This window comes from Hypanus sabinus, chromosome 5 (genome assembly GCF_030144855.1).
Source record: "Hypanus sabinus isolate sHypSab1 chromosome 5, sHypSab1.hap1, whole genome shotgun sequence".
Classification (NCBI taxonomy): Eukaryota; Metazoa; Chordata; class Chondrichthyes; order Myliobatiformes; family Dasyatidae; genus Hypanus; species Hypanus sabinus.
The window spans coordinates 124006855-124031611 of record NC_082710.1 but is presented as its reverse complement, the minus strand read 5'-3'; positions in this window follow the sequence as shown (position 1 = coordinate 124031611).

Below are 24757 nucleotides of genomic sequence, written 5' to 3'. Positions count from 1 at the left end.
CTCAACAGAATCTCAAGGATGTGCAACTCATTGTTTTACTGATATTTTGATAACTTGTGTCTATGTTAATACCTTAATAAATTCAGTGCTCGTATTGTTATGTAATTGAAGCTATTTTTCTTTCTCATTGATACAAATCCTTGATATCTGCTTACGTTCTTTAAAAAAACGGATGATACCACTGTTGTCTGGTGGAATCACAGATGGCAATGAGGAAAGACCTACATGCAACCCAGGTTAATTAATGTTAGAAAGCTGCACCTGCAGAGAGATGCAAAGAAGGTTTACCGATTTAAAAAAAAGAGAATTTGAAAAAAAAAGCTTTGCGAAAATGAGGCATGGCTAATGCAGGCACACACAAGGAGAGGAACACAGCAACAATTAAAAACTGAAGACATGAACTGTTAAGAGTGCAATTAGCAGTGAGTATCTTTACCCTACTAACTTGAAAACCTGAAGGTGAAACCCCTAGAGAAGAGACAATAGTGATAAAAGATTTATTGAAGCTATGGCTATAACACACAGCAGCTATAACAAGACAATATCAGCAAAGACCAGTGCTCAAAATCCCTACCATGTAGTCAGGAAGTAGTTCTGTAAAATCATACCAAGTTTTTTGGATAAGATGGTGAATTGACTTGCTGTGGATAATAAACTATTTCATTCCAATGAACCAAGAAAAAAGATGGCAAGCTACCTAAGATTCGAAGAACCAGCATGGGAACGAAATGTGTAATGACACAGAGGATTCAATACAGTTGGATGTGTAAGTTTATTTTCATTTGAAGAATCTAAATTTGATTCTCTGAAAGAACTGATTATTTTTGCACAGACTTTGATAAGTTACTGAATGAAATAAACTTTGTTTAGAAGTTGTGATGTTGGAGAATTGTCATGAAAGGAGTTAAACTGTGTATATATATTTTTTGAATTTGAATTTAAACTTGTAGATATATGGCCTGGAACTGAAACTGAAATTAATTATAATACTTAAGAATAGGAATTACATTTTCTAAATGGAGAAAAAACTCAAAAATCTAAATACAAAGGAGCTTTGTTAATATAAACAGAGACACTGAAGTTTATCAATAATTATTAAGGGTATTATTAATGACCAGGCAACCAAATATGGTAAAATCATCTCCAGATATTTTTCAGACATTTCTAGATAAAATGCTGCAGAAGATTTGATAATACTCATGAAAATTGAAAGATTGGAGTACCTTCAACAATTCTGCCAAGCTTTTAAAAGCTTTTACCATGGTAATGTCAAAATTTAGCAAAAGAAATAAACCTTCAGCTAGAAGAATATAATTTATTTAAGTCTGCAGCAGGTGAAAATGTTCTGCAGCAAGTAATAAAAAATGAAGCAATCATTTTGAGCCAGAAAACTGAAATTGTCACTTAGCTCAGGTCCTGAAGAAGGGTCTCAGTTTGAAATGTTGACTGTTTGTTCATTTCCATAGATGCTGCCTTACCTGCTGAGTTCCTCCAACTTTTTGTGTGTGTTTGCTTTGGATTTCCGACAACTGCAGACTTTCACGTGTTTACGATCAGCTCCGGTCTTTGTTTGAAATTACCCAATAACATGGCAGAAATTATCCAATCTTCTGTCATTTTCATGGAATTACAAGCTATTCCTCATTTTATGGAATGCTAGTTGACAGCAATTCAAATTATTTTGATGAAACATTTTTATGCCTTCAGACTAATCTGTGTCTGGATTTGTTCAACCACTGTACGTATACTATTCTACTTCCTTAAACTTGTGGTGACAGAGAAATTATTATCTACTGCCTGGATGGTAGAAATGGGGCTTCCTGTGTTTGGTTTAGCTTCTTCACAGAGCAGTCCCAACCAGGTATTCCCTGTAGCGTTTTGCTTCAATGACTACGAGTTAATGTTAATAGTTGTAGTGAAACAAGTGAGAGACCCACTTTGGCAATTCAGCATCTGTGTTAGAGATAAAACAAGAATTAAATATGTAGAAGGCAGAATCTATGTAAAATCGGGCTCCCCGAAGATATCGAGAAAGGGGGCCCTGTAAAATTATTTTCTCAACTTTTAAAGGATGCGTTTACCTCTGAATTTCCAAATGAATATCCATTACTTGAACATGCCCACCGCTCTTTTCCATGATATTTGGGGCCAAACGGAGAGCAGTGATTGTCGGGTTCAATTATGTGCATGTTAAAGAACATCTTATCTGCGTCGCTTGTCAACAAGGTATGATCCATTTTCAAAATTATCAATTCTGTCTCATAGAAGATTATGGCCGAGATGTAATGAAGGCACGATTGGCTTTTAAACTTTTGATGTCGGAATGTTATGAAAAGAATCTCAAATCAGCGTTACTTTACTCGGCACACCTCAAAATTACCAGTCCCGAAGGGCAACGCAATGCTTTATCTTACTGCAACTGCTACTCCACGTTTTTTGGATGAACATTACCCACCTGCTTCGGAAACTCATTTTTAATTAATCTATGGTTTTGTAGTCCTGGTTGTGTGCTTATGAGCCTTTTTTTAAAGCCGATAATTTTCTTATGAAATCCGATCTTTATAATCTAGCATAGTGATATTTTACATTTTAATTATAGTTTATTTTTTACTTGGAATATTCGTCCTTTTCTCCACTCCTTTTAATTTTCCTAATCTTTAAAAAAAATATTTTTGACATTGTTATTAATGATTGATGGGGGATTTTTATTTTTTTTGGAGGAATATCCTGGTTCTCTATTTGTGTTGAATAATTAAGAAGGTGGTTCATTGTTCTGATTTCATATTTCCTCTTGTTCTTTCATTCCGCCATTTTTTTCTTTTTGCATTCCCCTTCACATAATGCCTTTCGTTTAAATGTTATTTTTATTACTTTTTTCTTTGTTTCTGATTTATGATATACACTAACATTTACTTTTTCTTTCTGTTGTCAGAAATTACTTTATGAAGATTGCTATATTATAATCCGTTTTTTTGGATTTTCGGTGGTCTTTATTTTAACGTATATTTTTGGAGCTGCCTTCTGAAGAAATGGGGATAGATTTAGTGTTATTTCTTTTTCTGGCCTTCTTCAAGCTCAGTCTTGGTGTTTTGTGGGTGGAAGATGGGAGGGTCTTTCTATTTTTTCAGTTTTCTTATTTGGGCTGACTTAGAACTACAAAAATGTATACAGTGTCATCACCTTTGGTTCATCCCTGAGCTTTTGTTCCTCTTCTGGGTTCATGAGTTCGCATTATGCTTAACTCTTTACATGCCAAAGGGTTGATTTTATGTAACTATAGCTCAGATTATTAATTTTGTCTCTTGGAATACAAATGGTTTAAACCATCCGATTAAACGGAAGAAGACTTTTAAATTATTCCAAAGACTAAATACTCATATTATTTTTAAACAAGAAACTCATGTGAGGAAAGAGGATTATCAGTGTTTTTTCAGGTTTTGGAAGGAACATCAGTTTCACTTGAATTCTTATGCAAAAATAAAAGGTGTTTCAGCTTTTATTGATCCCTCAATTACATTTGTTTATCGTCATACTGTTTTCAATCCAAACAGCAGATTCTTGTTTATTACTGGGTTACTTTGTAATAAAAATGTGGTTATGGCTACTGTTTATGCTCCGAATGTGGATTATCCCGAATTTTTAAAGAATTTATTTACTGTTTTCCCTGATCTAAATGAACATATGTTGATAATGGGTGGTGATTTTAATTGTTGTTTGAACCCTTCGATGGATAGATCCATATTCAATACTCAAGCCTTACCAAACAAGTCGGCTACTCTTATCAATTCCTTCATGAACGATTCTGGAATTTTGGATATATGGAGGTTTCTACACCCCAAGGATAAAGCGTTTTAATTTCTTTCACATGTGTATCATTCTTACTCTAGAATTGATTACTCTTTTTATCAACTCTCGTCTCATTCCATCTGTGATTGACTGTAACTATGACATTATTGCCATTTCCACTTATGGTCCATTGATACTTTCTATCAAATTAAGGTATACAGTTCCTAGCATTAGATAATGGCGATTTAACTCCAATTTGCTTCAAGCCTCGGATTTTATTGAGTTTATGAAGGAACAGATTTTTTTTTTCTTTTCAACTAATTTTACAGAAGAAATTTCTTAACGGGACACTTTTAAGGCATAAAACTATCGTCAGGTTATTTCTTATGCTGTTGGTATGAGGAAACGTATTAAGAATGAAACATTATTATTGGTTGATAAGATCAAAGAAATTGATAAGAAATATTCTATTGCTCCTAGTAAAGAGCTTTATAAACAGAGAGTCGAGCTTCAAATTGAATATAATTTATTACTTACATCCTCGATTGAAAACCTATTAATGAATACCAGATGTCAGTTTTACATACACAGTGATAAATCAGGTAAATTATTAGCTAATCAATTGAAAACCACTTCAGTTAAATGCCAAACCATTAAGATTCATAAACAAGATGATAATTTGACAGTTAATCCTGATGAAATAAACAAATCTTTTCAAGATTTCTATACCTCTTTATATAATTCTGATTTTCCCAAAGATCCTAATATTATGTATGACTTCTTAAGGAAACGGAATTTCCCAAAATTACCACTCAAAGAACATTTATTATTAGAAACTCCCACTACAGATGAAGAAATAAAAGGTGTCATTCTCTCAATGATTTCTGGTAAAGCACCAGGTCCAGACGGTTATACAGTAGAATTTTTTAAATGTTTCTCTTCTATTCTCTCTCCTTGGTCAGGTCGAGTTTTTAAAGAAGCAATTAGATGGGGTAAATTACCACAATCATTTTATAGGGCTTCTATTTCCTTAATGTTAAAAAAGAATAAAGATCCCACTGAGGGTGCATCATATTGACCAATATCTTTGTTGAATGTAGATTCCAAGATTTTTTCTAAGATATTGACAACTGGGTTGGAGAAGGTGTTACCTCTAGTTATATCTGTGGATCAAACTGGATTTATAAAAAAAAAACAGTACTCTTCTTTTAACATTAGGAGATTAATGAATATTGTTTACACTCCTTCATGTTGTATTCCAGAATGTGTAATTTCATTAGGTGCTGAAAAAGCATTTAACAGAGTTGAATGGCCATACTTATTTACTGTATTTGAGAAATTTAATTTTAGTTTGACATTTATATCTTGGGTTAAATTGATACATCATACTTCAGTAGCTTCGGTTAACACTAATCATCAAAGATCTTCCTTTTTTAGTTTATTTTGGGGCACCTGGCAAGGTTGTCCTCTTAATCCATTACTATTTAATATTGCTCTGGAACCTTCAGCAATTGCTATTCAGGAATCATTTAATACTTTTGGTATTACCCGCAGGAATGAGATACATAAACTATCATTATATGCAGGTGATTTATTATTATATATCTCTAATCCTGAGGAATCCATTCCCGCAGTCTTATCTTTGTTGGATCAATTTAGTAATTTTTTTGGTTTACAAACTGAACCTTAGTAAGAGTGAACTATTTCCTCTAAATACACACATCCCAATGTATGGACATTTACCCTTTAAATTGGTTACCGACTATTTTATATATTTAAGGGTTAAAATGACCAAAAAACATAAAGATTTATTTAAGGCTAACATTTTACTTTCAATTGATGAGATGAAACAGTTATTTACTAATTGGTCGCCCATGTCCTTGTCATTGATAGGCCGGATCAATGCTATCAAGATGATTATATTACCTAAATTTTTAGATTTATTTCAAGTGGTACCAATTTTTATTCCAAAATCTTTTTTTTGATAGTGTTGATTCTAAAAACCCTTCTTATATTTGGCAGAATAACAATCTAAGGCTAGGCAAAAAATACTTACAGAAGTCTAAAAAGGAGGGTGGTCTGGTGCTGCCAAATTTTAGATTTTATTATTGGGCAATTAATATCCGCTATTTGAAATTCTAGTTATAAGACTTGGAATTAACTTTAAGCCCTCATTGGGTAAATCTTGAATGTATCTCAAGGTTTTTACTGGGTTCCATTTTAGGGACTTTGCTTCCCTTTGCTCTTTCTAAATTGTATAAACAATTAGATAACCCAATAGTTAAAAATACTTCACGAATATGCTTTCAATTTTGGAAATGTTTTGGGTTAAATCAATTTATTCTAGCAAGTCCTATCATATCTAACTTTTTTTTCTATCCCTCTATTATGGATCAAACCTATTTCACTTGGAAAACTAAAGGTATTTTACAATCTTCTGATTTATTTTTGGATAATTGTTTCATGTCATTTGAGCAATTATCTAACAAATATAATTTACCTAGATCTCATTTCTTTAGATATTTACAGGTTAGAATCCTTTTAAATACCATCCTTCCTACTTCCCCGAATTTATACTCTATGGACAGTTTGGAAATTTTTTTAGAGTTAAATCCTTCTCAGAAAGGTACAATAGCAGCTGCCTATAACATAATTATGAAAATTCATTTAGATGCATTTAATAAAATTAAAAATAATTTGGAAAGGAACTTAAGCTTGCCTTATCTTTTGAAAAATGGGGAAAATACTTCAATTAGTTAACTCATCCTCTATATGTGCTAAACATTCGTTGATACAGTTTAAAGTAGTTCATAGGGTCCATATGTCTAAAGATAAATTAGCTTGTTATTATTCTTATATAAGTCCAATATGTGACAGATGTCACCCTGAGACCACTTCTTTAACTCATTCATATGTTTTGGTCATGCTCCACTTTGAAAAAATATTGGGAAGATATCTTTGATATTTTTTCAACTGTTTTGAATATTGATTTACAAACTCATCTTATTACGGCAATTTTTGGTTTACCAATGATAGAACCACGCCATTTAACCTCTTCAGCGCGTCAGGTGATTGCATTTCTTACACTAACGGCTAAAGGATCAATTTTGCTGAATTGGAAGGAGATTAATCCTCCCACCACATTTCATTGGTTTTCTCAAACTAACTTATGTTTAAACTTAGAAAAAATCAGAAGTGTTACATACGATCCTTCTATTAAGTTTGAACAGACTTGGAGGCCTTTTATTCAAAACTTTCATATGATGCGATTTGACCTCTTTCCAAACCTATTTTTTGTGTTAATATATGTAGGGAGGTTCGAAGCAGGTGACACTAATGGTCCTGTTTTTTTTTGATGCTATAAACAGCCCATGTTTTTTTCTTTTCTTATTTTTTTTTGTTAGGTTAGTATTGGTTAGTTTAGTTAATGGGGGTATATTTTTTCTTTTTTTTCTTTTTGGATATGTTAATCCTTTTCTTTGTGAACTCTACATTTGCATTTGAGCATTTTTGAGAGTTTTATACCTTTGTATTAACTGAATATATAACTATATATGTTATTTATTAACAATGTAATCCCAACAATTGTGTAGCAATACTATGTATATCCATTATTTTCATATTAATAAAAAGATTGAAAAATAAATAAAATATAGGAATGAAATATGTGAGACTCCTTATATGGTGTAAATAAATTTCTCAACAGGAATTGATGAAATCTTGCAATTCTGAAAGTAATTACCAATAACTTCCTCAATTTGTGAACGTTTTCATTACTTTTGATTAGCTTGTAAGATAATAGTCAATCAGAGTCTCATCTTCACTACCAATGACATGACGAATTATTACAGCAACCCCAAAGCTGCAGATCAGTTTCACACATACTGTAGATGCAAAAATTAATGACTGATGAGTCTTCTTCTGGATAGGTCATGAGATCTTTGTTGATCCTTACTCCAGTGCCATAGTTTGTCTTTAATCATTGTTGAAGTGGTATCAACTATGAGGCAAGGAGGGTTAAGAACCTGGCACGTTATTGGGTAATTCCAAACAAAGACTTGAGCTAATCATAACATGAGAAAGACTGCAGATGATGGAAATCCAAAGCAGCACACACAAAATGCTGAAAAGTCTCTGCAAGTCTGGTAGCAACTATGAAAATAAATAAACAATTGATATTTTGTGCCGAGACCCTTTTTCAGGAGTTGACCTAAGTTACATTTCCAGTTTCCTGGCTCAAAATAATTCTTTCGCTTTTTATTACTTGCTGGAGTACATTTTCACCTACTCTGGACCTAAATAAATTATATTCTTTTAGCTGAAGCTGTATTTCTTTAACTTAATTTTGATATCATCATAGCGTAAGCTTCTGAAAACATTGCTAAGTTACTGAAGTTTCTCTTACTCTGTAGTGGCATCTTTCCAATTGCATGAGCATTACTGAATTTTCAGCAACATTTTTTCTAGAAAAGCCTGGAAAATATCTGGTGATAATATTACAATATTTGTTGTCCTGGTCAGGACCATATTAACTACTCACAAGTATCTCTGTATGCATCAACTTTAGCAAAGGCATAAAAAAGTGTGCCATCATTATTCTATATTATAATTATCAGCAAGTAGGCAGAGACCATTGCTCACCATCAATGATTTAATTTTTCAGAACTAGCCAGATTTGTTAGCCAGCAAACTAATTTGATGGAGCAAGAATATAAATAGCAAGAGGAACTCAGTCTTGAACAGAATAAGTGGGCTGGGTAGGAATTGTTGATATTTTGGGTCAAGATCCTGCACCAGGCCATATGGTGTATGTAACTTAGTTCCACCCTAAAGGCCTTTGTATCACCAAGCATAAGCACAATAGATGCACAAAAGACATGAAAAAAATCATGAAATTTGTTAACCTCACAGTATTTCCCCAGTTTTTTTTTCCCCTGTGTTTTATCTATTGAAAATTTGTCATGTAACATTGTGTCAAATGATAGAATTTCTAGGCCTGTATTCCCCCACCCCACCCCACCTTCCTGAGTACAGCTCTGTACTTGCTTCTCTCTCTGCATCACCTCAGCATCAGTCTTCAATACCTCAAAGAATTACAGCCAAATCAACCTTGGAAATGGCTCCTACCCTTTTTTTTTAGCCAAAACAAACTCACATTTAGTAGATACATGAGAGGGTTTTAAGTAGTGCAAACCACTTGATGTATTAGGCCATCTACTGAGGCAAACGTTCAGTGAGGATTATCTTGAAAACATTTAGTCATAATGGAATAAAATTGGAAGCACCAGCCTCAATGGATGTGTACTAATTGAAAATCTCAGTTTGATACTCCTGCAAAGAACTATTACACCTAATATTTCATCCACCCAATTTTTCATCCTGATACTTTTTAGTGAGCTGGTACGTATTGATTCTTTAAAATAAATAAAAAATCCAAAAGTGGCAAAGATTTCAATGTGATGGAAACACAATGTCATAAATACAAACCAGGAATGAGGGAAAATTAAAAGGGATAACTGGATAGTTAGACTGATAATAGGTGCTTGATAGAAATAGAATCCAGACAAACACAACTAATTATTAAATCTATATTGTGATTATTATGCACAATTAGGTAATTTATTCATTACATCTGCTTTGGAGAACTGACACTTGAAATATTAATGTAAAAATAGTTTTCCACCACTTGTTCAACTAACTACAAGAATTCATACCTAGGTTGCTCCAACTGGTTTCTGGTGCTGAGGGTAACAGGCTCCAATTTTACTGCCACTGATTCTCAATTATTTATTATGCTGTTGCCTTCAGATACTAATCCTAGTTGCATTTCTTCCAACCAGGAAGCCAAGGTGATCAATAATACATCTACAAGAGGTACACCCTATCCTCATTATATGTGGGGGATACATTCCTCACAGTCAATACATAATGTGAATAATTATTTAAATGAAGAAAGCAGGGATGCATTCTGGAGGGAATCCTAAATATGTTTCATTCCCAATTTATTCACATTTTCATACCAATACGACACAAAAGCAGTATCACAAGGCAACATTTGTATTATATTTCATTAATTTAAGGTAATGTCCGACATAATAAATCATGGAAAGTTAACATACTAGGGTGTACAGTACTCAAACTCTTAAGAGCATGGGGGTTTAGTGAATGGTAAACTAAGAGAGGCTTCATCTTACAGTCTCCTTCGGCACTGCAACACATAAGCAAAGTCAATCTATCCTTTGCTGCCTTGAAACCTGACACACTTTTTCCATCCTTACTTATTTAAGTGCATTTCGGCATACGCTTCCAAAAAAGCCCGTTTCATCTGCATTAACCATCTGCTTTCGTGTGATGCCTAACTGAGCTATCACAGCCCACAACTGCACAGGGTAGCATTCAGCAGCCCTGTGGTCAGCACTAGTTTGTTCACCTCGCACAGCTAAGTTGTGAAGCCTGTGATCATTAACAAAATTAGAAAGCCACCCCCCACTTACATTAAAGCTAACAATATCACTTGACACTTCCTCACTAGCCTCTGAACAAAGGCGACCATAAATTTCCAAAGCTTTCACAGGAAGATGATTGTAACTGAGTGTTGGTTTTTTCCCTTTTTTCAAGCTCAATGTACAAACTCAATATTTTTTCCATTTTTGTCATAATCAGGTTACTCACTTTGGTAACAATCTTTGAAGACACTTGTGCTGAATCAATCACTGTACTTTTTATTTTCTCAGCATTTTTCTTTATGTTTCTGATTGTGGACTCACCCAGGCCTAAGTAGCATCCCAGAGCTGTGCTACCTTCACCTGATGCCGCCCTGTTTATAACTTCCAACTTATTTTCAAGTGTCAAAGTGGTTCTCTGTTGCTTGGCTGATGGCCCAGGACTTGACATTGGACACTTAGGAGGCATAGTTAAATATTTCAAGCACAAAATCACTGCTCCGTAGGTAAAAACAACAGAAGTTTGAGAGTGCAAGATTACATATCCACACGTTGCCAAAACCAATACAAGACTGGCAGGAGTGAGACTGTGAAGCATGTGCATGTGACTTGTATTGACGGGAAAGCAGTGCTCCTCGCAGAACTGTGAGTCTTGGATGCATATAAGGAGAATTTGGTAGAAATAGGTTCCTCACACAACTGTGAATCCGCATTAGGGTATATATTGCAAATAATCTAACAATGGCTGGACTTAATCTTATTATGAGAAAGTAATTAGCACATTGTTGTGATATTGTCAATACAGGAAATGTAGAGATAATGATAATTTGTTTTAAGGCTTTAGCAGGTAAGGATAGAGTTACAAGGCAGAGGTCCCAAGTGGGTAGGCACAATGGAATCAGTCATCATCTGGGGAGAATTACATGTCACTAGTCTCTTTTCCATTCTGCACTAACTTCAATTACAATTTCTCATTGAAAGTGTGAGACCTGCAAATCAACTCAAGCATTTTTTGATAAAGGTTCATTTATTTGAATACTAATTCCATCGGTCACCTTGATTTTCATGTGCTTTGATAAACTGGATCTTGGCAAATGTTTCCTTTTGATCAGTGAGTGTTCAATTTCCCTCAGCAGGGAGCAATTGCTGTCAATTTAATGAATCATGCCATGAAAATATTTCTTCCATACAGTCACTTTAAAAATGTTTCCTGTGACAGTATACATAGTCTTATGCTTGATAAACACAAGGTTATTTTTTAGACAGGTCTTCTCTAGGGAGAATCTCTGAATCCCATTAAACAACAGACACTGGTCTGTAATTTTGTGGTACAATTAGACAGTGTGTGCATTAGTTTGGCATATTACACTCACTGACAATCTATTTGAAGCTTTTGTAATAGAAGTTGGATAAGTAAATACACATTTTAATATGCTGTTTAGTTCGTTACTACCTGTTACACTACTATTGTTTAGGACATTAATGACGGTTCTCCTTCTATGTATGTCTTTGGTCATCTTCTTAATTGTGCTCCAGGTGTAGTTCAGGATCCTCAATTCTGCCTCTCTGGTACAATGCCAAGTTATCTTCAGTCTCTCCCATTTCCTCCACCCTTCAGCGGTCCATTGAAGTGCTGTCTTGATGATAGAGTTGACCTCTCTTCTCATCATGTGCACAAACCATTTCACTGAAGGAGCAGGGTGTGGATGGAGATCTTTCTTGGTCAGAAAATGCAAAGGATCATGGTGTGGAATGACGATAGCTTGGCAAGGTCATTCTTGATAACATACCAGCATTCCAACCCATACATGAGTGTGGGCGGTTCACAGCTCTGGCACAGCTTCACCCTGCTGTGAGTACCTGCACTTGGTTGATCCCCGTATGTTGCTCATTGATCTGAAGGCATTCTAGCTTTGCAGAATCTGCATTGGATGTCATCCTTGGTCCCAATATTCTACCGAATGATGCTCCCCATGTAGATGAATCTGCTGGTGCTGGGCGTCTCTGGCTGACTCCAGCCTGTCCACCAAAGGTACTCAGGCAATGAGATTTTTCTTATATGTGCTGGTATGTATGTGATGATAATGTGAGGTTATCCACCAAGTCAAGGTCTTCTACAGTAGAGAACAGAGTCCACCTAATACCTCTCTGCTTAGCTTTCATTGCTTGAGTCACAATCCTGTCAATAACCAGGTTAAATAACTTCATTGACATCACACATCCTTGTCTGACTTTTCTGGCTTGACTTCAAAACTCAAGTTGCAGTCCCTATCGGTGCAGGTGAAGTTAACATAGAGACTCTGGATAAGCAGACAATTTTGGGAGGGATCCCACATGATCTGAGAATTCACCAGAGCCTGGCCCTGTAGATGCTATCAATAACCTTTTCAAAGTCCACAAAATTCACATACAGTTGTTTCTGCAACTATATGATGTTTCACAGCATGAAGATCTGGTCGACACAGCTTCTGTTTCTCCTGAAGCCAATTTGTTCTTTTCTCAAGCACACATTAACAACATCTGTAATCCATTGATAATGACCTTGGCATGAATCTTGATAGGCACTGACAAAGTCTGATGTCACACCAGCTGTTGCAATCACTAAGTGCTCCTTTCTTGGGGATGCTAACAAGATCTTGACAATTTGAATGGGGAACTGTTCAAAGCTAACCAAAAGCTGCAGCAGCTGTCCTACAACCATTATTTACTATAACCTGGGAATGAGGATAATTACCCAAGAACTGGACAAAGAGAGCTATTGTTATATCATATCTATTGTGACATTTTTATCTATTTACTTCTCTCTCCCCACTTTCAGCATATTTGTGTGAAATACTTTTGTTCTTCTATTAACTTATTTCCCAATAATTTTGACTACTTAATGTTCTTTCCTGCCACCTATTTCTGCTTTCTTGGCTTTCCTTGGCTTTAGACTATCTCTTTTGAAACCAACATCATCCAATCCTCAAAGAATGCACCAATAATACATTTCTAAACAAAGGAGATCCTGCGGATGCTGGAGATCTTGAGCAGCACATATAAGATGCTGCAGCAGGTTAGGCTGCATCTACGGAGATGAATAAACAGTTGATGTTTCAAGCCAAGACCCTTCATCAAGATTGAAAAGGATGGGGGAAAACCAGAATAAGAAGGTAGGGAAGGAGAAGGAGTACACATTGACAGGTGCCAGGTGAAACTAGATGGGGGAGAAGGTGGGTGGTGGGGGTGGGGATGAAATAAGAAGCTGGGAGATAATAGTTAGAAGAGATAAATGGATGAAGAAAAAAGTAATCTAATAGGAGAGGTGAGTGGACTATGGAAGAAAGGGAAGGAGAGACACCAGTGGGGGGGGGGGGGTGACAGTCATGTGAGGAGAAGAGAAAGGGCAAGAGGGAAACAGAATGCAGAATGGAAAAAGAGAAAGGAGATGTGGTAGAAGTTAACAGAAGTTAGAAAAAATTGATGTTCGTGCTATCAGGTTGGAGGCTACCCAGACAGAACATCAGGGGTTTCTCCTCCAACTTTGGGTGGCTTCAACAGGGCAATATGAGAGGCCATGGACAGACATGTCAGAATGAAAATGGGAAATTGAATTGAAATGGATGGCCAACAGGAAACTCCACCATCTGTAGCAGATAGAGCGAAGGTACTCGACAAAGCAGTTTCCCAGTCTCTGCTGGGTCTCACCTATGTAGGAACTTCAGATACGGTAGATGACCTTGACATACTCACAGGTGAAGATGAGTATACCTCACCTAGAAGGATTATATTTGGTCCTGTATGCTGGTGAGGGAGAAGATGTAGAGCCAAGTATGCATTGTCACACTCTGCAAGGTTAAGTATCAGAAGGGAGAACAGTGGGGTGGGGCAAGTAGATTAGGGATTCACATGCAGAGTGATCCCTATGGAAAGCACACTGAACGTCCACAAGATGAAGGAAATCTATCAACCTCTCCAGGTGCCAAGCACTTCCCTTCCACACTACCATCCTCAACTATTGAGGTCCACAATTAGACTCTGGTTACAGAAAGAGCACTTTATTTATCATGGAAATGTTTTTATCTAAATGGCTAAGTTTGTGGATGATATGAAGATAGGTGAAGGGGCAGGAAGTATTAAAGAAGCAGGGTGTCTTCAGAAGGTCTTAGACAGATTAGGAGAATGGGCAAAGAAGTTCAAAATGAAGTATAGTTTAAGGAAGAGTATGGTCATGGACTATGATAAAAAAAAGGTGTAGACAATTTTCTAAATGGGGAGAAAATTCTGAAATCAAAGGGACTTGGGATCCCTCATTCTTGATTCCCTAAAGATTATCTTGCAAGTTGAGTCGGTGGTGAGGAAGGCAAATGCAATGTTAGCATTCATTTCAAGAGCAATGGAATATAAAAGCAAGGATGGAATCTGTTGAGGCTTTCTAAGATATCGCTCAGACCGCACTTGGAGCATTGTAAGCAGTATTGGGCCCCAAACCTATGTAAGGATGTGTTGACATTTGAGAAGATCCAAAGGAGGGTCATGAGATTGATCCCAGGTATGACAGGGTTAACGTATGAGGAATGTTTGATGGCTCAAGGTCTGAACTTACAGTTCAGAAGAATGAGGGGGGAATCCCCTTGAAATCTATCAAATATTGAAATGCCCATTTTGTCAAGACATATGGGTATGGCCCAAGTATGGAGAGAAAGACACTGAAGCGAGTCGACAGATTGTAGACTTTAATGCAAATTCTGCAGGATTTAAGGGAATGGAAAACAATAAATGCTAGTCCAACAGGTCCATCAACTAAAACTCTCAAACTGAAAGTCATATGCCAACACCACAGCTGAAAGTAATATCTAAATACAAAACGAATTTCACTCATCTCCAGTGTCAGTTCAAACAGAAGTCATCTTTCCCTGTCAAGGATGAAGGTAAGCAGGAAGTGCAACATTGCTGTGCTTTGCTCAAGTCTTAACAACACTACAATGAAAAGAAGTGAATTAGATACTGCCGATAATGGAACAGTAATTAGCTGGATGGCGCATTCTTACAAGCGCAATTGTCGAACCTGCTGCACTGCTCATGTGCAGGGGTGTATAGTCCCTACAACTGAATAGGTGGTTGTGACATATTTAGACTGGACACTTTCCAAGTACTGGAAAGATCATAACATTTTTTTTGAATGCTCTAACATTTCTGCTCTCTTGATGCTTCTGCCATCTTTGTGTTGGCACATTGTCCAATGTACATTTAGGAAGAAATTATTTCCTTCACTTAATCATCATGAAGGCTATAACCATCATCTTTGATTTTCATTAAAAAAATCACTATAGCTTTTCCTCCAAATCTTTCTAGTCACTGCCTCAAACCAGGGAGGCCGGTTCATAACTTGGTTGTGTGTGATGAATGTAAATTCAAAGAACTCTTCAATTTCCTCTCCCTAGATATTATATCTCTCAACATTTTCTTCAATGTCCCTGATTCTGACCAGTTTATACTCACTACCCCAAAGTCAAAAGCCCAGAAATATGTTCGTTTGTTTTTTTCCATCTTTTAAGGTCTGTAAATTAATACCCTTTCAGTACTTTGTTGCTCCTGTTTTATATCCAAATTATTCCATAATGACATTATAATAACCCTTGACCTAGACAATGTATAGTGATTCTTTGTCATCTATTTCTTCCAATTTAGAGTTTTTATACAGAAAGTGAGTTTTCAATGGCTCAACATTTCATATTGTTTTGCCAATAACTACACAAGGAAGAAGCCAGACAATGCAGGCACATATTGAATACATTTTATTTTTAATTAAGAATTTCCTGACAGAACAGTTTCGGCTTAAGCAGAATCAAATACTAATTTTTTTGCATCCATATGAAGACAGAATTTTGTGCACTTCAACTATTCAGGCAAGAATTTGAGAGACAGAAGAAGCAATGTGTGAAATTCAGTAATGAATTACTTTCCATCAATGAATTACCTTCCATCAATCTACTTGGATGACAGGGAATGTTGGAATATTGTAAAACCTCCAAGATGGTGCCGATAAGTGGCAACACTTTGGATGCAGCTCTGATGGGAATCATCAAATATTCCTGTTTAGGACTGCTAAAGCTGAAATCCACAGTCACAGCTATGGGTACTTCAGCAAGCAACATTTTTTAAAGACAATTAAGACATCTATCAATCCTCTAAACCAGCAGTTCCCGGAAAGAAGACTGTTGCTTCCCTTCTGAAAATTGAAGGAGAAAAGGCATTAATAGTCTACAAGTACAACTGAAAGGCAGGGGCATTCAATTGTACTTGTAGAAAGATTTTAGAATTGAATACTTTGATAATAAACGAACCTTGAACCATTGAATTTAGACTCTCACTTTGGATTATCCTGCTAGCCAATGTACAGTCTCCGGAATATAAAATTGAAGACCTCAGAGCAAGATTCAGTACCAGAGGGTCAACAGGGTCTGGTGCATACTTTGCTTCATGGAAATATGGCTAAATTTTGCCATTCTTGGTGCAGAGCTTCAGCTGATGGCTTCACCATCCACTTGGCATTAAAAACCTAGCTGTGAAATGTCATCCATTTTATTTGCTGTGGGAGTTTCCTGCCATCACCCTGGTAGCAGTGTATATTCACCCTCAGGGCAACGTAAGGCAGACACTGGAAGAGCTGAGCATCCTGATCAGCAGCCATGAGCCTTCCCTAACATTGCAGTGGATTTCAACCAGGCCAGCTTGAAGAAGTTTCTGACCATCTACCACCAACATATCACCTGTGGAACCGGAGGAGCCAACGCACATGACCACTGTTACATGATCATCAGGAATGCTTACTGTGCCATAACAAGCCCGCATTCTGGAAAGATTCATTACCTGGCCATGCTCCTACTCCCAGAAAACACTGCAGCACCAGTAGTGAGGACCAATATCATCAAGGGAGAAGGAGGGGCACTTAAAGGACTGCTTTGAATCAGTGGACAATATTCAGGGATTCATCTTCAAATCTAAATGAATATGCCCACAGTTGTCACAAACCTCATCAAAGTCTGTGATGGGTGAACCAAAGGATCCGTAGTCTGCTGAGGGCTAGATCTCTGGCATTCATGAGCAGCGACCCAGAACACTGCAATAAGTCCAGGTACGACCTACAGAGGCTATTTTAAAAGCAAAATATAACAACTCCTATCAAGCTTGAGATGGAATTGAATGCATGTCAGCTCTGGCAAGATTTGCAGGCTATTACATCCTTCAAAGTGAAACCAAGTATCAAGAATGGCTGTGGTGCTTTACTCCCAGATGAGCTTGATGCCTTTTATGCATACTTGGAAAGGGAGAATAAAACCACACTTGGGAAAATTTGTGCAGCACTTGAGAACCCCATGATTTTTGTCTCAGAGGCTGACATCAGAATATCTTTCTAGAGGGTCCAGCTTCACGTTCCATGTTCTTTCAAAACATATATAAATATCCATCAATACAGTCAAATGAAACAATGTTACTCTGGAGCCACGATGTAGATCACAGTACCAACAGTCACACACAGCATAAGGCACATATAGCACATGCAAGATACCAATGAGATACAATCAGACAAAAAATATTTGTGGTCCAACACTCTGAGTCTATGAATGTTGCAACAGTCTGCAGTCAAACACAAATATAGCTTGGCTTCTGTGTAGTGACCATAATGGGTCAGTACTGACTCCAGCTTTGGTGCCAAGCCACATTGTCTTTGGTGGAGCACACCAATGCTGATATCTCTCTCTCGGATGGCTGCCAACAGGCAAAACTTTGGTTAACACTTATAAGGTGTCCGGCCCTGATACTGTAACTAGTTGGGCAATGAAAACTTGTGCCAGCCAACTGGAAGATTTGTTTAATATCTTCAGTCTCTCACTGTTACAGTTGGAGTTTCCCACCTGTTACATAAGGGTGACAATCATACCAATGCCCAAAAATGGCTTGGGATTCCTCAGTGACTATTGCTCAGTTGCAGTCACATACTCGGTTATGAATTGCCTTGAGAAGCTTGTCACAGCTAGAATCATCTCCTGCCCAAGTAAAGACCTAAACCTCCTACAATTTGACAACACACAATAGGTCCAAAGCAGATGCAATCTCACTGACTCACCACTCAACCTTGGATCAACTGGACAATATCAGTTCCTGCACTGGGCTGCTGCTTATTGATTATAGCTCAGTTATCAACACAATCATAACCTACTTTCTGATCTGCAAGCTCCAAAACCTGGGCTTCTGTACTTTACTCTGCAAATGGATCCTTGACTTCCTCATTGGGATCACAGTCTGTGTGGATCAGAAATAAGATCTCCTCCTTGCTGACAATCAACACTGGTGCACCTCATTGATGCAAGATTAGCCCACCGTTCTACTCTCTATACATGCATGATTGTGAGGATAGGCACTGCTGGAATGGCATATATATATTTTTTTTCCTGATTAAACAATTATTGTTGACAGAATTTCAGATAATGTTGAAGAGGCATGCAGAAGCATGACTGATAAGCTGGATGAATGGTGTTGCAACAATAACCTCATAATTACCATCAGTAAGACCAAGTAATTGATTGTGTACTTCAGAACGGGGAAGTCAAGAGAATACACAACAGTCCTCGTTGAGAGATCAGGTATGAAATGGGTGAACAGTTTCAAGGTTTTGGATGTCAACTTCTCTGAAGATCTACTGTACAAAAAAGTCACAACAGCTGTCATGTGTAACTCAGAGCTTGAAGAGTCTTAGTATGTTATCATAGACATGCACACATTTCTACACATGTACCATGAAGAGCATTCTAACTGGTTGCATCACTGACTGGCATTGAGTGTCCACTGCACAGGATCAGAAAAGGCTGCAGAAAGTTGTAAACACAGCCAGTTCCATTAGGGGCAGTAGCCTCCCCACTATCGAAGACACCATCATAAGGCGATACATCAAAAAGGCGGTGTCCATCATTAAGAATCACCATCATTCAGGACATGCCCTCTTCTCATCTCTACCATCACAAAGGAGGTACAGAAGTCTGAAGAGAAACACTCACTGTTTCAGGGAACTACTTTCCCCCCCCCCCCCTTAGCCATCAGATTTCTGAATAGACAATAAACACATAAATATACCTCACTATATTTTGCTTTCTTTTTCTACTACTTAATTAATTTATTTTTTATAAATACTTACTGTAATTTATAGTTTTTTATCATTATTACAATGTACTGCTGGCACAAAATGATTCCAATTCTGAAACAACAGCAAGAACTCAACCAATCTGTTCTCAAGTGGGCAATACTATACTACTTTTCTTCTTGATTTATGAACCTACTAGTGAGCTAAAAGCTGGAATAGATTTGAAGATGATGAAAATTTTTCATTACTTCACTGAGTATTACTTCACACAATTTTCTCTGCTTCATGTCTACCCAATTAAAATTAAGGGCATTTTATGTGGAACATTTATAATACATTTATTTTTTTTTTCTTTTGATACTCACTGAAATGTTTCATATGGTGAATAATATGGGTAATACAAATAGAAAATATCTTCAGATTTTTGATTCATCATGCTAGGAAATAATATGAACGATTATGTGTTGAACTTTATTGGTAAAAGAGATTATGTAGAATATTGAATGTTTAGCTCATAGGTTAAATAGGATTTTTACGTGTAATAATTTTTACGTGTTCAGTGCTAATTATTTGTTGTAATGTGTCAGTATTATTGAAGTTACTTGTGCCATCTGTTTAGAAATGTTGTTCAGATTGTATGAGGACTTGCTCTATATTTAATATTCTCACACTCTAGATAAAATCAATGATTTTAAAGCCACATATTACAAAGACCATTATACACAGGGGAAACGGTAGATAAGCATATCCCATGTAAGGAACAACTAAATGTGCTGGCACAGGAAATGATATACATTCTGCATTTATGGAAGTATCAACTCTTTTATTGAAATGCTAGGTAAAGAACATTAAGAGCATTAAACAGCATGGAAAGGAGGTTGATCAAAAAATAGAAAACAAATAATACTGGGTTTTTTTAAAACTTTTTTTATTGCATTTTTAAGTAGTTACAAAATGAAGTACGGAAAAACAATGTATATAACCCTTCCCCCCTCCCCTTATCCCCTCCCCCCTAACTGCCCTATAGAGAAAAAAGAAAGAAAGGTTGTCTGGTTGTTGGAAGATCTCCACATGCTCCATGGAATTCGTAATAACTTTAATATGTATATTTCTTTCTTTCCCCAAATAACCAATTGTTTCATCTTCAGAACATTTATAGATTTAATCCTGTCTTTTGAAAATAAGGGCTCCAAATTTTCAGAAATGTTTCATATTTATCTCTTAAATTATATGTAATTTTTTCTAATGGAATACAACCATAAATTTCTTTCTTCCAAGAATCTATAGTTAAATATGTATCCGATTTCCAAGTAACTGCAATAGCTTTTTTGGCTACTGCCAGTGCAATTTTTATAAATTCTTTCTGGTATTTATTTAGTTTGAGTTTTGGTTTTATCCCTTCAATATCACCTAATAAGAGTAATATTGGATTATGAGGAAATTGTGTTCCTGTAATTTGTTCCAGTAAAAGTCTTAAATTTGTCCAAAAAGGTTGAATTTTAGAACAAGACCATGTAGAATGTAAAAAAGTACCAGTTTCCTGGTTACATCAGAAACACTGATCCGATAAGTTTGGATTTAATTTATTTATTTTTTGTGGTGTAATATATAATTGATGTAGAAAATTATACTGCACTAATCTTAACCAAACATTTATTGTATTTGTCATGCTATCAAGACATAGTCTTGACCAATTTGTTTCTTCAATTTTAATATTCAAATCACTTTCCCATTTTTGTCTTGACTTATGAACTCCTTGTTTAATTGCCTGTTTTTGAATCAAATTATACATACAAGATACAAATGTTTTAATATTTCCTTTTTGAATTAAAATTTCTATTTCATTAGGTTTCGGCAATAACATTGTTTGACCTAATTTTTCTCTTAAATAAGCCCTTAATTGAAAGTAACAAAATAAAGTATTATTTGATACTTTATATTTATTCTTTAATTGATCAAATGACATTAATATACCTCCTTCAAAACAATTCCCTATATATCTAATCCCTTTTTGAATCCAATTATATAAAAGTTGATTGTCCATTGTGAAAGGAATAAGTCTATTTTGAATTAAAGATCTCTTTGCTAATAAAGATTTTTTTGTCTCATCATCAACATTTATCTTATTCCATAAATCAATCAAATGTTTTAATATAGGAGATTCTTTCTTTTCCCGTATCCATTTAGATTCCCATTTGTATATAAAATCTTCTGGTACGTTTTCTCCTATTTTATCTAGTTCTATTCTAACCCATGCCGGTTTATCTTTTTCGAAAAAAGATGCAATAAATCTAAGTTGATTTGCTTTATAATAATTCTTAAAATTTGGAAGTTGTAATCCTCCTAGATCAAATTTCCATGTCAATTTTTCCAACGATATTCTTGACATCTTACCTTATCAGAAAAATTTCCTCACATATTTGTTTAACTCTTGAAAAAAGAAGTTAAAATATAATACACTCCAGACATATCGAACAGAAAAAGTAATTATGAGAACTAAACAGAGATATTATGAACTAGGTGAAAGATCACATAAAGTTCTTGCATGGCAGTTAAAAACAGATCAGATTTCCAAAGCAATAAATGCAATTCGAACAAAAGTGAATGAAATTACTTATAAGCCTCTAGAAATTAATGAGGCTTTTAAGAAATTTTATTCTGAGTTGTATAAATCAGAATCAAAGAATGATGATGTTAAGATAGAAGAATTTTTATCACAAATAACTCTTCCAAAATTAAATACAGAAGAACAAAAGGTGATTAGATACGCCTTTTACATTGAGGGAAGTTGAGGAAGCTTTGGGATCACTTCAAAGTAATAAATCTCCAGGAGAAGATGGTTTTCCACCTGAATTTTATAAAAAGTTTAAAGATTTATTAATTCCTCCTTTTATGGAGTTAATATATCAAGCGGAAAGAACGCATAAACTTCCAGAATCTTTTTCAACAGCTATTTTAATAGTATTGCCAAAAAAAGATAGCGACCTTTTAAAACCAGCATCATATAGACCTATTTCTTTATTAAACACCGATTATAAAATAATAGCAAAAATCTTATCTAATAGATTATCTAAATGCTTACCAAAATTAGTGCATATGGATCAAACAGGATTTATCAAAAATAGACAATCGGCAGATAATGTAACTCGGTTATTTAGTATAATCCATTTAGCGCAAAAGAGGGAGGAAATGAGTGTGGCAGTTGCTTTAGATGCAGAAAAAGCATTTGATAGATTGGAATGGGATTTTTTATTTAAGGTATTGGAAAAATATGGATTAGGAACATCATTTATAAAATGGATTAAAACCTTAAATACTAATCCCAAAGCTAAAGTAGTAACAAATGGTCAAATTTCAACATCATTTCAGTTAACAAGATCAACTAGGCAAGGTTGCCCATTATCACCTGCTTTGTTTGTGTTGGCAATAGAACCACTAGCTGAATTAATTAGAATGGACCCAGATATTAAGGGTTTCAGAGTTAATCAGGAAGAATACAAGATTAACTTATTTGCTGATGATGTTCTACTTTATTTAACAGATCCACTACATTCACTACGCAAATTATCCTATAGATTAGAAGAATATGGGAAAATATCGGGTTATAAAATAAATTGGGACAAAAGTGAAATTTTACCTCTTACTAAAGGAGATTATAATCAATGTCAATTAATAACTCAATTTAGATGGCCAGCAAATGGTATAAAATATTTAGGTATAAGAGTTGATAATGACATAAAAAACTTATACAAATTAAATTATTTACCACTTTTGAAAAAAATTCAAGAAGATCTTGATAAATGGATGGCATTACCAATAACATTAGTAGACAGAGTAAATACTATAAAAATGAATATATTCCCTAGACTACAATATTTATTTCAATCATTACCAATACAATTACCCCAGAAGTTTTTTCAAGAGTTAAATAATACTGGTTAATAGATTTTTATTGGATAGACATTAGTAAAGGTCTAGGTTACTAATATTATGACCTGAACTTAGGTATATTAAAATATTTGAGGTACTTCAATGTAAAGTTACACTTTACTCACCCAGAGTCCTGGAAGAGGAAGCAGGTCTTTGAAATTCCTCTCCAACTATCAAAACTAGTTAAGATGATTGCAATGTACATTAATGAACCTACACTTTGTTTAACAGAAAAATTGAGCTAAATTTAACTCTACTGAGATGGCAACATGATTTTTTAGTTTGAGAGATACCAGACATAAAAATGTGGCTTTGTCCTTTCTGAAGTTACAAACAAAATCTTTGGGCCATTGTTATCTATCTGCTTAAATCAATCTGCCCAGAGCATGGTGAACTCCTTTCTTCTTGCTAAAACCTTTTGGCTCATATTGAATGAATACTGTTTTCAAAAAAGAAATTGCCTTTGCTTAAGACAAATTAGTAATAACATTAGAATAAAATTTGGAAAGCCAGAAGGGTCCGTGGAAAGTCCTTGGCAAGGGAATCTCAAGGCATTCCATACATGCTTCAAAGGCAACAGGATAACTAGAGAGAGGGTAGGAACTCTCAAAGATAAAGGGGCAAAATTAACTATGATGTGGAGGATGGGGTAAGGATCCTAATGAGTATCTTACATCAGTATTTACCAAGGAGAAAGGATGTTGAGGATAGGGAGATCAGTGCTGAGCATATTGAAATGCTAAAGCACTTCGAGATAAAGGAGGAGGTAGTGTTAAGTCTCTTACAGAGCATTAAGGTGGATAAGTCCAGGTCCTGAAGGTATAGACCCCAGGTTGTTGTATGAAGCAAGAAAGGAGATGGCTGGGACCTTAGACAACATCTTCTTGTACTCTCTAGCCTCAAGCAAAATTCTGGAGGACTGGAGAACAGCTAGCGTTGTTTCATTACTCAAGAAGAGATCCAGAGATAAACCTGGAAACTATAGACTGTTGAACCTCATGGTAGTGTTAGAAAGGTTACTGGTGAGAATTTTTAAGGATAGGATTTATGAGCTTTTGTAAAACCATGGCTTAATTAGGGAGAGTCAGCATGGCTTTGTGCAGAGCAAGTAGGTCTTCCTAATTTGATTGAGTTTATTGACAAGGTAACAGGGGTGATTGATGAAGGTAGAGCTGTGGATGTTGCATACATGGATTTTAGTAAATCATTAGTCAAGGTCCCTCATAGGAGGCTCATCCAGGAGAGTAAGATGCATGGGATCTGCAACAAATTGGCTGTTTGGATCCAGAACTGGATTGCGCATAGAAGACAAGGGATAATGTTTAAAGGTAGCTATTCTAGCTGGAGATCTGTGATTACTGGTGTTCTACAAGGATCTATAGTGTGCCCTCTGCTGTTTTAATGTGTATAAATAATCTGGATGAAAACGTAGGTGGGTGGGTGCAAATGATATGAATTTTGGTGGTGTTGTGGGTCG